Source organism: Camellia sinensis, chromosome 10 (genome assembly GCF_055761805.1).
Source record: "Camellia sinensis isolate YWXY chromosome 10, ASM5576180v1, whole genome shotgun sequence".
Classification (NCBI taxonomy): Eukaryota; Viridiplantae; Streptophyta; class Magnoliopsida; order Ericales; family Theaceae; genus Camellia; species Camellia sinensis.
This window is the reverse complement of record NC_138970.1, coordinates 111,111,919-111,126,280: the sequence shown is the minus strand read 5'-3', so window position 1 is coordinate 111,126,280 and position 14,362 is coordinate 111,111,919.

Below are 14,362 nucleotides of genomic sequence, written 5' to 3'. Positions count from 1 at the left end.
TAATTTATTGATTAATTCACAATAAAAAATTCTTGTAATTTTTTGAGAATTTACTCAGAATTTTCTGATAGATTACTAAGAATTTGCTGAATAATTTTCTGAGAATTTTACATGTAATTTACTGAAAAATTTCCTGAGTAATTTTGTGTGAATTTACTAAGTAATTTACTGATAATTTATTGAGTAATTAACTAAGAATTTACCAATAATTTACTGAGTAATTTACAGAGAATTTATCGAGTAATTTACTAACATTTTACTGAGAATTTACGAAGTAATTTACGGATAAATCACTGAATAATTCACTCATGAATCTACTTGTAATTTATTGAGAATTTAAGGAGTAATTTGTTGAGAATTTACTTAGTAATTTGCTTAGAATTTATTAAATAATTTACTAGGAATTTGCAGATAATTTACTGCGTTATTTTCTTGGAATTTACAGAGTAATTTTCTAATAATTTACTGAGTAATTTTCCAAGAATTTACTAAGTAATTGACCAAGAATTGTTTGAGAATTTACCGATAATTAGCTGAGTAATTTACAGAGAATTTTATTGAGAATTTACCGACTAAGTTACTTAGAATTTACTCAGTAATTTACAGATAAATTTAGTGAGTAATTCACCGAATAATTTACTAGGAATTTACTTAGTAATTTATTGAGAATTTACTCAGTAAATTACTAAGAGTTTATTGAGAATTTACTGAGAATCTGTTGAGTACTTTTTTAGGAACTTACCAATCATGTACGGAGGAATTTACTGAGAATTTAGGGAGTTATTTACCATGAATGTACTATGATTTTACTGATAATTTACTGAGCAATTTGTTGTGTAATTTATTGAGAATTTACTGTGAATTTAATGAGTAATTTACTCATAATTTATTGAGAATTTTCTTAGAATTTATTGAAAGTTTTCAGAGTAATTTACTTTGAATTTATTGAGTAATTCACCGAGAATTTGCGGATAATTAACTGAGTAATTTACAGAGAATTTATTGAAAAATTAACGAATAATTTGTTGAGAATTTACAACCAATTTACTGAGAATTTACGGAGTAATTTGCTGAGTAATTTATTAAAAATTTTCTGTGAATTTACTGAGTAATTTACCCAGAATTTATACAAAATTTTCTGAGAATTTACAGACTAATTTACTCATAATTTACTGAGTAATTCAGAAAAAAAATTTCTAATGATTTTCTAAGAATTTACACAGAATTTTCTAATAATTTACTAAGAATTTACTGAATAATTTTCTGTGAATTTTGCGTGTAGTTTATGTAAAATTTTACCGAGTAATTTAGTGATAATTTGTTGAGTAATTTACTAAGAATCTAACGATAATTTACAGAGAATTTACTAAGTAATTTATTGAGAATTTACTACGAATTGACTAAGAAATTTAATGATAAATTACTAAGTTATTCTCTTGGCAATTTAGTTGGAAATTACTAAGTCATTTATTAAGAATTTACTGAGTAAGTTACTAAGAATTTATTGATAATTTACTAAGTATGTCACAACCCCATTCCGCCCCTAGTAGAATGGTGCCGTGATGGCCAGTAATCCGATATTACCGAAGGCCAACTTTCAAAATTCACACACAATCAGAGTATTACATATGGGGCTAACATGTGCGGAAACAGTATATACAAGTCTAATTAGTCCATGAGAGCTGTGCATAAGTCAAATAAAATGGCATACATCTTTACATAGCTTTGCAACTTGGGTGCAATAAAATGAAGTACAAAAATACATCTTGACCAAAAGGCTTCTCAAACCACCATATACAAAATACAAAGAAATGCAAGCTAAGAAGCATGATCTTCAAGATGCTACAAAATGCGAATCCAAAACAAGTTACAAGGCACATCTAGACGTCGCCGCCGTCCGGCTCATCACCTACATATATATAGAGAGGGTGAGCTTGGGTACTCAGTGAATGGTACAAGTAATAAAAAGGGTTTGCATGAATAATACCAGAGATCTTTATCAAAGCGACACACATTATATCTTGCACAAAATCAAAGGCAAAACAAGTTCATCTAACAAGTCTTTCAAGCTTCATCAATCAAAGTCTTTCAAGGCTTTCAAGTTTCAAGGGGGTGACACTTTCGAAGGTTGTGCTACAAATGCTTATAGTTCCCTAGCACGTACGGACTTTCAAAGGTTGTGCTACAAACGCTTATAGTCCCCTAGTACGTACGGACTTTCAAAGGTTGTGCTACAAATGCTTATAGTCCCCTAGCACGTACGGACTTTCAAAGGTTGTGCTACAAATGCTTATAGTCCCCTAGCACGTACAGACTTTCAAAGGTTGTTATCCAAACGAGACTAACACTTGATACACAAAATAGGGATAATCATTCATGCTTAATAAATATTTTTCAAAACAAAGCAAAGCTTTATCAAAACTTTATAACATAGCTTTATTAAAAATACCACTCACATAGTTCTTCAGTGTCGGGGTCAAGCGAGAGTCCAAGTCCTACAAACACACGGCAAAGTCTATTGAATGCACTTTCAAACAAGCTTTACACGAATGCAAATGATTTCGGCATTCCTTCAAAACTAAGTCGAACCAAAACAAAACACTGTTCCTCATCTCGGAAAAACATAATGAGCACCAACCAGATCTTGGCCGAGGTCCCACACCTCCTTGCCGAGGTGTGGTCCCGATGGCCATATTCAAGGAAATGAAGTCGGAAAAATCTGAATTTCCCTTTCTTGAAGAACATGAACATGAAGAACATGGATGCAAAGAGCATAACTTATCATTACAAAATCTGAGATTTCATGCTATGAATTCAAAAACATGGACCTGGGTACCCATACTTGAAGATCTTACGAGAACAAACACAAAAACATGGTTCTTGATATAAACTTCCGGATCAAAACAAGACTTTTCTTCAAGAACATATGAACACTATTTTCTCTTTCTAAAACCAACTTTAAATCAATGCATGGCGTGCAGAACAGGTTCGATCGTGCAATGCAGCTAGATGATCAATAAGAACAACAAGAGTAGTTTAAGATTCTAACCTTAAAACTCGAATCTAACGGTTCAAACTCCAAAGATCAAGCTTGGAAGTCTACTCCCTCCCTTAAGAACTCCTTCTCCCTCTTCTAGAGCTTCTCTCTCCTCAAGAACAAAGACATATAGCAAATGATACATTTCTAGGTCTGCTGGCTGACTTAACACTCGGCTGGGACACGTGGCAACGGCTGGTTGGCTTTACTGAAAAAGGTGACTGAGTGAAAAGACAAGACCATGACAAGGTGTGTTCTACAAGCAAGATGGCATAGGCACTCTGGCAGGTAATGATCTCGGCTAAGAACAGGCATCGGCGGGTAGGGGAACAATGATCTCAGTTAGGAAGGGCAACACTTGACTAAGCTGTGCCACACCTTGGCCTAGATGTGCCACACCTCGGTCTAGGTCATACCACTCCAGGACAAGATCACTTAGGTGCAAAGGTAACATCCCGGCCTAGATAATACACATCTCGGCCTTGGTGATGAACACCTCGGCCTAGATAATGACATCTCAGCCAATATGTCAGGGCGAAGGTGGAGGTCAAACAAAGGGATTCTAAGATAATTCTAGACTGAGGATAACCTCGGCTAGGCTCACACCAAACAAGGTACAAAACATGCGAGAAACACCTAAGCAAACGAATCAAGGTTTTGCAAAAATGCAACATATCAAGACAAGATCGTGTAATATATGCAAACATGACTAAAGTAGAGTGAGGGTTGTTACATCCTACCCTCCTTAAAGAAGTTTGGTCCCCAAACTTAAATTACTTTGCTCTCCAAATAACCCCAGATGACGGATTTTCATTTCTTCTTCCATTTCCCATGTAGCATCCTTGCCGTAATGCTCTTTCCATTCAATTTTCACCATTGGTATAGATTTGTTCCTCAACTGTTTCACTTGTCTGACAATAATTTTCATCGGCTTCTCCTCGTAGCCTAAATCGTCATTAACCACAATCCCAGAATAATCAATTACTTGTAGTGGATCCCGAATATACTTCCTCAACATCGAAATATGGAACACATTGTGAACTTGACTTAGTTCTGGTGGTAAAGCCAGTCTATAGGCAGCTGGGTTAACCTTCTTAAGTATTTCAAACGGCCCGATGTAACGAGGTGATAACTTTCATTTCTTCCCAAATCTGGAAGTTCCTTTTATTGGTGAAACCTTCAGGAATACATGATCCCTAACTTCAAATTCCAACTCTCTTCTTCTCTAGTCGGCATAGCTCTTCTGTCGACTTTGAGCAGTTTTGATCCTTTGTCTAATGAACTTAATCTTCTCGGTTGTAACTTGAACTAGCTCGGGGCCAATTAAAGCTTTATCTCCCACTTCAGTCCAACATATTGGTGATCTCCACTTCCTTCCATACAAAGCCTCGTACGGCGCCATGCCAATGCTAGCTTGATAACTGTTGTTGTAAGAAAATTCCACTAACGGTAGATGCACTTCCCAACTTCCCTTGAAATCTAACGCGCATAGTCTGAGCATATCTTCGAGCGTCTGAATCGTTCTCTCTGTTTGTCCATCAGTCTGGGGATGAAAAGTTGTGCTAAACTTCAACTCGGTTCCCAAAGCTCTTTGTAAACTCTGCCAAAGTCTAGAAACAAACTTCGGATCTCGGTCTGACACAACGAACATCGACACTCCATGAAGTCTCACAATCTCATTCATATACAGTACAGCAAGTCGGTCAGCATTGAATGTAGTCTAAAGAGGCAAGAAGTGTGCTGACTTGGTCAATGATGACCCAAATTGAATCCGTGCCTTTTTGTGTCCTCGATAAACCAACCACAAAGTCCATGGAGATGTGTTCCCATTTTCACTCAGGAATCAGCAAAGGTCGAAGTAGCCCTGCTGGCCTCTGGTGTTCTGCTTTCACTTGTTGACAATGTAAGCACTGAGATACGAACTCGGCTATTTCTCTTTTCATATTCGGCCACCAAAAAGTTTGTTTCACATCTTGATACATCTTAGTGTTCCCTGGATGAACAGCAAATCTGGAACCGTGAGATTCCTGCAGAATCTTCCTTTTCAACTTTGGAATGTCGGCCACGCACAGTCTTCCTTCAACTTAAGTACCTAATTTTCAATAGTGTACCCTGACCTCGGCTTAGTGACAATCTCATCGACAACTTTCTTGAAGAATCCGTCTTCCATTTGTCTGGCCTTCACTTCCTCTATAACGGTCGGCTCCACTGAAATCATGGTTAAGCATGCCAGACTTCCAACTGATTTTTTGCTCAATGCATCGGCTACTAAGTTTGCTTTACCTGGGTGATACTGAATTCGCATGTCGTAGTCTTTCAATAACTCAAGCCATCTTCTCTGCCTCAAATTTAATTCCTTTTGAGTGAATAAGTACTTTAAACTCTGATGGTCTGTGAAAACTTGACAAGAAGCCCCATACAAGTGATGTCGCCAAATCTTCAAAGCAAACACCACGGCTGTTAGCTCTAAATCATGGGTAGGATAATTCTTTTCATGAGGTTTCAATTGACGGGATGCATACGCTATAACCTTACCTCCTTCCATTAACACGCAACCCAATCCCTTATGTGAAGCATCACTATAAATCTGAAATTCTTCTTTGTCTGACGATAGTATAAGTATCGGTGCTGTAACCAATCTCGTCTTTAACTCCCGAAAAGTTGATTCCCTATCCTCGGTCCATTCATACGCCACTCCTTTCTGAGTTAGTTGTGTCAGTGGTACTGCAATCCTTGAGAAATCCTTCACAAACTTCTTGTAATAGCCAACCAAACCCAGAAAACTACGAACCTCGGACACGTTGGTCGGCGTCGGCCAATTCACGACGGCTTCAATCTTACTTGTATCAACAGAGATTCCTTCTTCATTAATCACATGGACCAAAAATGAAATGCTGGAAAGCCAAAATTCACACTTGCTAAGCTTGGCGTATAATTTCTTGTCTCTTAGGATCTATAAGGCTAGTCTCAAATGCTGCTCATGCTCATCACCACTCTTGGAATAGATCAGTATGTCGTCGATGAAAACAACCACGAACTCGTCTAGGTACGGCTTAAAAACTCTGTTCATAAAATCCATGAATGCTGCAGGAGCGTTGGTCACTCCGAAAGGCATCACCAAAAATTCGTAGTGGCCATACCTTGTCCGAAAAGCAGTCTTCTCGACATCCTCGGCCTTAACTTTCAACTGATGGTAGCCCGACCTCAGATCAATCTTAGAAAAGACCCGTGCCCCTTGTAGTTGATCAAGTAAATCATCAATCCTCAGCAATGGATATTTATTCTTAATGGTCACCTTATTTAGTTCTCGGTAGTCGATACAAAGACGAAGTGTACCATCCTTTTTCTTGACAAATAGAATTGGTGCTCCCCAAGGTGAAGTGCTCGGCCTAATAAATCCCTTGTCCAACAATTCTTGTAATTTTAGTTTCAGTTCCTTGAGTTCGGCTGGGGCCATTCTATAGGGTGTTTTGGAGATAGGTTGGGTTCCTGACATAACATCCACCGTAAATTCTATTTCCCTATCCACTGACTGGCCAGGCAATTCATTTGGAAAGACATCGGGGAATTTTCTAACCACTGGGATGTCGGCTAACTCAACATTTCCATTTAGTTCACTTAGTATACTACACAGATAACCTTGACACCCCTTTTTGGATCAACTTATAGGCTTTCATGGATGAGATTAAGTAAGGTGGGGGTACTACTCCTTTGCCTTGGAAAATAACCTCGGCTTGGTTTGGGGGCTTCAGTGTGACACTCTTTGAAACACAGTTTATAGATGCATGATTCGTTACTAACCAGTCCATTCCCAATATGACATCAAAGTGAGTCATGCTTAACGGCATTAAATCAACTAATAATTCTACGCCCTCAATCACAATGACACACGCCCTATAAATGGATGCAACAATCATAGTTCTCCCAGTTGGAGTAGACACATATAACACATAATCAAGGGGTTCTTGTTCTCTATTTAACTTCTCGGCAAATTTAACAGATACGAATGAATGTGTAGAGCCCGAATCAATCAATATGTATGCATCATGAGAGCAGATTGGGAGTATACCTGACACGACTGTTTCAGCATTCTGAGTGTCTCCTGGTACCAATGCAAAAACTCTGCCCTATCTCGCCTGGGGCCTCCCGATGTTATTTCTCTGTGCAGAGCCCGAGGTACTCCCATTCCCCTTACCATCATCAGCCCTTGCCTTCGGACAGTCTTTCACGCGATGACCCATTTCGCCACATTCAAAACAGGCTCCTGATGCCCAACGGCAAACTCCGGAATGCGGTTTCCCACAACTCGCACACGTCGGCTTAGCATTACCTTCCTGGTTCGAGTTGCTGGAGCCGCCCACATTCGATTTCTTCTTGGTGTTAAACGGAACTCGGCGATTATCATAGTTTTGTCTCTTTCTCTGGCTCTCTCCTGAATTCTGATATCGGTTCAAGCTAGCTTCTGCAAGGATGGCCTTGTCCAATACTCCGACGTAAGTCGGCATGTTGAGCATGTTAACTCGATCTTGTATCGGCCCACGAAGCCCACTTTCAAACTTCCTGGCTTTTCTATATTCATCATCAACCATGTGAGGCGCATATCTTGCCAACTCGGTAAAAGCACGGTCATATTCTGCCACTATCCTGCTACCTTGTGTTAGAGTCTGAAACTCTGTAGTCTTGCGATCTCGAACGCTAAGGGAAAAGTGTTTATTGTAGAACAACTCCAAAATCTGGCCCAAGTTAGACCTGCGTTGCTTTCTCGAGTCATCATCCACCATCTTCGTGCGTCGTCGTCTAACGTGAACGCGGCCAATGACACCTTCTGGGCATCGGTGCTGGGAAAAATCTCAAACAGTTTCTCCATTTCCAAGACCCATGCTTTGGCTTTCATCGGTTCAATACCCCAGAGAATCTCGGCGGTTTCATCTTCTTAAACTCTCAGATCAGGGCTATGGTGCCGTTCCCATATAAAGCTTGCTGTGGAGGCACTTGCGGCGCTGGAGGAGGTGGAGGTGGAACTGCATATCGGCCGTTTGTCTGCTCGGCCTGGGTAGAAGTGGTACTAGTGTCTTGTGGCCTAGGTTGTCTTAACTCACGGACCAAACCTTTGACCAATCTCTCTAATCTGTCCAATCTGTCTTCGGGATGATCTCGGCCAACTGGTGGTCTACCCCTTTTCATGATGCTAAGAGTATGCAAAATGTGACTTTAAAACAAAACGATCAAATAATATGCATGCAAATAACAAATAGTCACGCCGAGATGATGCACACATTGTCAAGTAGCAAACAATATGATGCAATTCTAATATCTTTCTAAGGGAAATCCTATGCTCTTTAGGACTCAAAGTGTGTAAATAACGTACTATAAGGAACTTGTGCTCTGATACTAATCTGTCACGACCCCATTCCGTCCCTAGTAGAATGGTGCCGTGATGGCCAGTAATCCGAGATTACCGAAGGCCAACTTTCAAAATTCACACACAATTAGAGTATTACATATGGGGCTAACATGTGCGAAAACAGTATATACAAGTCTAATTAGTCCATGAGAGGTGTGCATAAGTCAAATGAAATGGCATACATCTTTACATAGCTTTACAACTTGGGTATAATAAAATGAAGTACAAAAATACATCTTGACCAAAAGGCTTCTCGAACCATCATATACAAAATACAAAGAAATGCAAGCTAAGAAGCATGATCTTCAAGATGCTACAAAATGCGAATCTAAAACAAGTTGAAAGGCACATCTAGGCGTCGCCGCCGTCCAGCTCATCACCTAGATATATATAGAGAGGGTGAGCTTGGATACTCAGTGAATGGTACAAGTAATAAAGGGTTTGCATGAATAATACCCGAGATCTTTATCAAAGCGACACACATTATATCTTGCACAAAATCAAAGGCAAAACAAGTTCATCTAACAAGTCTTTCAAGCTTCATCAATCAAAGTCTTTCAAGGCTTTCAAGTTTCAAGGGGGTGACACTTTCGAAGGTTGTGCTACAAATGCTTATAGTCCCCTAGCACGTATGGACTTTCAAAGGTTGTGTTACAAATGCTTATAGTCCCCTAGCACGTACGGACTTTCAAAGGTTGTGCTACAAACGCTTATAGTCCCCTAGCACGTACGGACTTTCAAAGGTTGTGCTACAAATGCTTATAGTCCCCTTGCACGTATGGACTTTCAAAGGTTGTGCTACAAATGCTTATAGTCCCCTAGCACGTACGGACTTTCAAAGGTTGTTATCCAAACGAGACTAACACTTGATACACAAAATAGGGATAATCATTCATGCTTAACAAATACTTTTCAAAACAAAGCAAAGCTTTATCAAAACTTTATAACATAGCTTTATTAAAAATACCACTCACGTAGTTCTTCAGTGTCGGGGTTAAGCGAGAGTCCAAGTCCTACAAATACATGGCAAAGTCTATTGAATGCACTTTCAAACAAGCTTTACACGAATGCAAATGATTTCGGCATTCCTTCAAAACTAAGTCGAACCAAAACAAAACACTGTTCCTCATCTCGGAAAAACATAATGGGCACCAACCAGATCTTGGCTGAGGTCCCATACCTCCTTGCCGAGGTGTGGTCCCGATGGCCACATTCAAGGAAATGAAGTCGGGAAAATCTGGGTTTCCCTTTCTTGAAGAACATGAACATGAAGAACATGGATGCAAAGATCATAACTTATCATTACAAAATCTGAGATTTCATGCTATGAATTCAAAAACATGGACCTGGGTACCCATACTTGAAGATCTTACGAGAACAAACACAAAAACATGGTTCTTGATATAAACTTCCAGATCAAAACAAGACTTTTCTTCAGGAACATATGAACATTATTTTCTCTTTCTAAAACTAACTTTAAATCAATGCATGGCGTGCAGAACAGGTTCGATCGTGCAATGCAGCTAGATGATCAATAAGAACAACAAGAGTAGTTTAAGATTCTAACCTTAAAACTCGAATCTAACGGTTCAAACTCCAAAGATCAAGCTTGGAAGTCTACTCCCTCCTTCAAGAACTCCTTCTCCCTCTTCTAGAGCTTCTCTCTCCTCAAGAACAAAGACATATAGCAAATGATACATTTCTAGGTCTACTGGCTGACTTAACGCTCGGCTGGGACACGTGGCAACGGCTGGTTGGCTTTACTGAAAAGGTGACTAAGTGAAAAGACAAGACCATGACAAGGTGTGTTCTACAAGCAAGATGGCATAGGCACTCCGGCAGGTAATGATCTCGGCTAAGAACAGGAATCGACGGGTAGGGGAACAATGATCTCGGCTAGGAAGGGCAACACTTGACTAAGCTGTGCCACACCTCGGTCTAGGTCATACCACTCTAGGACAAGATCACTTAGGTGCAAAGGTAACATTCCAGCCTAGATAATACACATCTCGGCCTTGGTGATGAACACCTCGGCCTAGATAATGACATCTCGGCCAATATGTTAGGGCGATGGTGGAGGTCAAACAAAGGGATTCCAAGATAATTTTAGACTGAGGATGACCTCGGCTAGGCTCACACCAAACAAGGTACAAAGCATGCGAGAAACACCTAAGCAAGCGAATCAAGGTTTTGCAAAAATGCAATATATCAAGACAAGATCGTGTAATATATGCAAGCATGACTAAAGTAGAGTGAGGGTTGTTACAAAGTAATTTACTCAGAATTTAGTGCATAATTTACTAAGAATTTACAGATAATTTACAGAGAATTTATAGGAAATTTACTAATTAATGTTCGAATAATTTACTGAGAATTTACAAAGTAATTTACGAAATTTTTTAAAATAATTTTATGAGTAATTTACTATGAATTTACTGAGTAATTTACCAAGAATTTATACAAAATTTACTGAGTTATTTACTCAGCATTTACTAAGCAATTTACTCAGAATTTATAGAAAATTTTATGAGTAATTTATTTAGAATTTATTAAATAATTTACTGAGAATTTACAGATAATTTACAAAGTAATTTGTAGAGAATTTACTAAAAATTTAACAAGTAATTTATTGAGAATTTATGGAGTAATTTGCTGAATAATTTACTAAGAAATTACTTTGAATTTACCAAGAATTTATATAGAATTTTTTGAGAATTTATTGCGTAATTTATTGATTAATTCACAATAAAAAATTCTTGTAATTTTTTGAGAATTTACTCAGAATTTTCTGATAAATTACTAAGAATTTGCTGAATAATTTTTTGAGAATTTTACGTGTAATTTACTGAAAAATTTCCTGAGTAATTTAGTGAGAATTTACTAAGTAATTTACTGATAATTTATTGAGTAATTAACTAAGAATTTACCAATAATTTACTGAGTAATTTACAGAGAATTTATCGAGTAATTTACATACATTTTGCTGAAAATTTACTAAGTAATTTATCGATAAATCACTGAATAATTCACTCATGAATTTACTTGTAATTTACTGAGAATTTGAGGAGTAATTTGTTGAGAATTTACTGAGTAATTTGCTTAGAATTTACTAAATAATTTACTAAGAATTTGCAGATAATTTACTGCGTTATTTTCTTGGAATTTACAGCGTAATTTTCTAATAATTTACTGAGTGATTTACCGAGAATTTACTAAGTAATTGACCAAGAATTGTTTGAGAATTTACCGACTAATTTACTGGGAATTTACTCAGTAATTTACAGATAAATTTAGTGAGTAATTCACCGAATAATTTACTAGGAATTTACTTAGTAATTTATTGAGAATTTACTTAGTAAATTACTAAGAGTTTATTGAGAATTTACTGAGAATCTGTTGAGTACTTTTCTAGGAACTTACCAATCATTTACGGAGCAATTTACTGAGAATTTACCGAGTTATTTACCATGAATGCACTTTGATTTTACTGATAATTTACTGAGCAATTTGTTGAGTAATTTATTGAGAATTTACTGTGAATTTAATGAGTAATTTACTCATAATTTATTGAGAATTTTCTTAGAATTTATTGAAAATTTTTAGAGTAATTTACTTTGAATTTATTGAGTAATTCACCGAGATTTTGCCGATAATTAACTGAGTAATTTACAGAGAATTTATTGAAAAATTAACGAATAATTTGTTGAGAATTTACAACCAATTTACTGAAAATTTACGTAGTAATTTGTAGAGTAATTTATTAAAAATTTTCTGTGAATTTACTGAGTAATTTACCCGAAATTTATACAAAATTTTATGAGAATTTACAGACTAATTTACTCATCATTTACTGAGTAGTTCACAAAAAAAAAAATTCTAATGATTTTCTAAGAATTTACGCAGAATTTTCTAATAATTTACGAAGAATTTACTGAATAATTTTCTCCAAATTTTGTGTGTAATTATTGAGAATTTTACTGAGTAATTTAGTGATAATGTTCTGAGTAATTTTCTAGGAATTTACAAATAATTTACTGAGAATTTATTAAGTAATTTACTGAGAATTTAAAGGAAATTTACTAATTAATGTTCGAATAATTTACTGAGTAATTTATAGAGAATTTACAAAGTAGTTTACGAAATTTTTTTTGATAATTTTATGAGTAATTTACTATGAATTTACTGAGTAATTTACCAAGAATTATACAAAATTTACTGAGTTATTTACTCAGAATTTACTGCGTAATTTACTCAGAATTTATTAAAAATTTTATGAGTAATTTATTTAGAATTTATTACATAATTTACTGAGAATTTACAAAGTAATTTGTAGAGAATTTACTGAAAATTTAACAAGTAATTTATTGAGAATTTATGCAGTAATTTGTTGAATAATTTACTAAGAAATTACTTTGAATTTACCAAGAATTTATATAGAATTTTCTGAGAATTTATTGCGTAATTTATTCATAATTTACTGATTAATTCACAAAAAAATTTCCTGTAATTTTTTGAGAATTTACACAAAATTTTCTGATAAATTGCTAAGAATTTGCTAAATAATTTTCTGAGAATTTTACGTGTAATTTACTGAAAAATTTCCTGAGTAATTTAGTGAGAATTTACTAAGTAATTTACTGATAATTTATTAAGTAATTAACTAAGAATTTACCAATAATTTTCTGAGTAATTTATAGAGAATTTATCGAGTAATTTACTGACATCTTGCTGAGAATTTACTAAGTAATTTACTGATAAATCACTGAATAATTCACTCATGAATCTACTTGTAATTTATTGAGAATTTGAGGAGTAATTTGTTGAGAATTTACTCAGTAATTTGCTTAGAATTTATTAAATAATTTACTAAGAATTTGCAGATAATTTACTGCGTTATTTTCTTGGAATTTACAGAGTAATTTTCTAATAATTTATTGAGTAGTTTATCGAGAATTTACTAAGTAATTGACCAAGAATTGTTTGAGAATTTACCGATAATTAACTGAGTAATTTATAGAGAATTTATTGAGAATTTACCAACTAATTTACTGATAATTTATTGAGTTATTAACTAAGAATTTACGAATAATTTACTGAGTAATTTACAGAGAATTTATCGAGTAATTTACTGACATTTTGCTGAGAATTTACTAAGTAATTTACTGATAACTCACTGAATAATTCACTTATGAATCTACTTGTAATTTACTGAGAATTTAAGGAGTAATTTGTTGAGAATTTACTCAGTAATTTGTTTAGAATTTACTAAGAATTTGCAGATAATTTACTGCGTTATTTTCTTGGAATTTACAGAGTAATTTTCTAATAATTTACTAAGTGATTTACCGAGAATTTACTAAGTAATTGACCAAGAATTGTTTGAGAATTTACCGATAATCAACTGAGTAATTTACAGAGAATTTATTGAGAATTTACCGACTAATTTACTGGGAATTTGCTCAGTAATTTACAGATAAATTTAGTGAGTAATTCACCGAATAAACCGAGTTATTTACCATGAATGTACTTTGATTTTACTGACAATTTACTGAGCAATTTGTTGAGTAATTTATTGAGAATTTACTGTGAATTTAATGAGTTATTTACTCATAATTTATTGAGAATTTTCTTAGAATTTATTGAAAGTTTTCAGAGTAATTTACTTTGAATTTATTGAGTAATTCACCGAGAATTTGCCGATAATTAACTGAGTAATTTACAGAGAATTTATTAAATATTAACGAATAATTTGTTGAGAATTTATAACCAATTTACTGAAAATTTACGGAGAATTTACAACCAATTTTCTAATAATTTACTAAGAATTTACTGAATAATTTTCTACGGATTTTGCGTGTAATTTATTGAGAATTTTACTGAGTAATTTAGTGAGAATTTACTGAGTAATTTACTAAGAATCT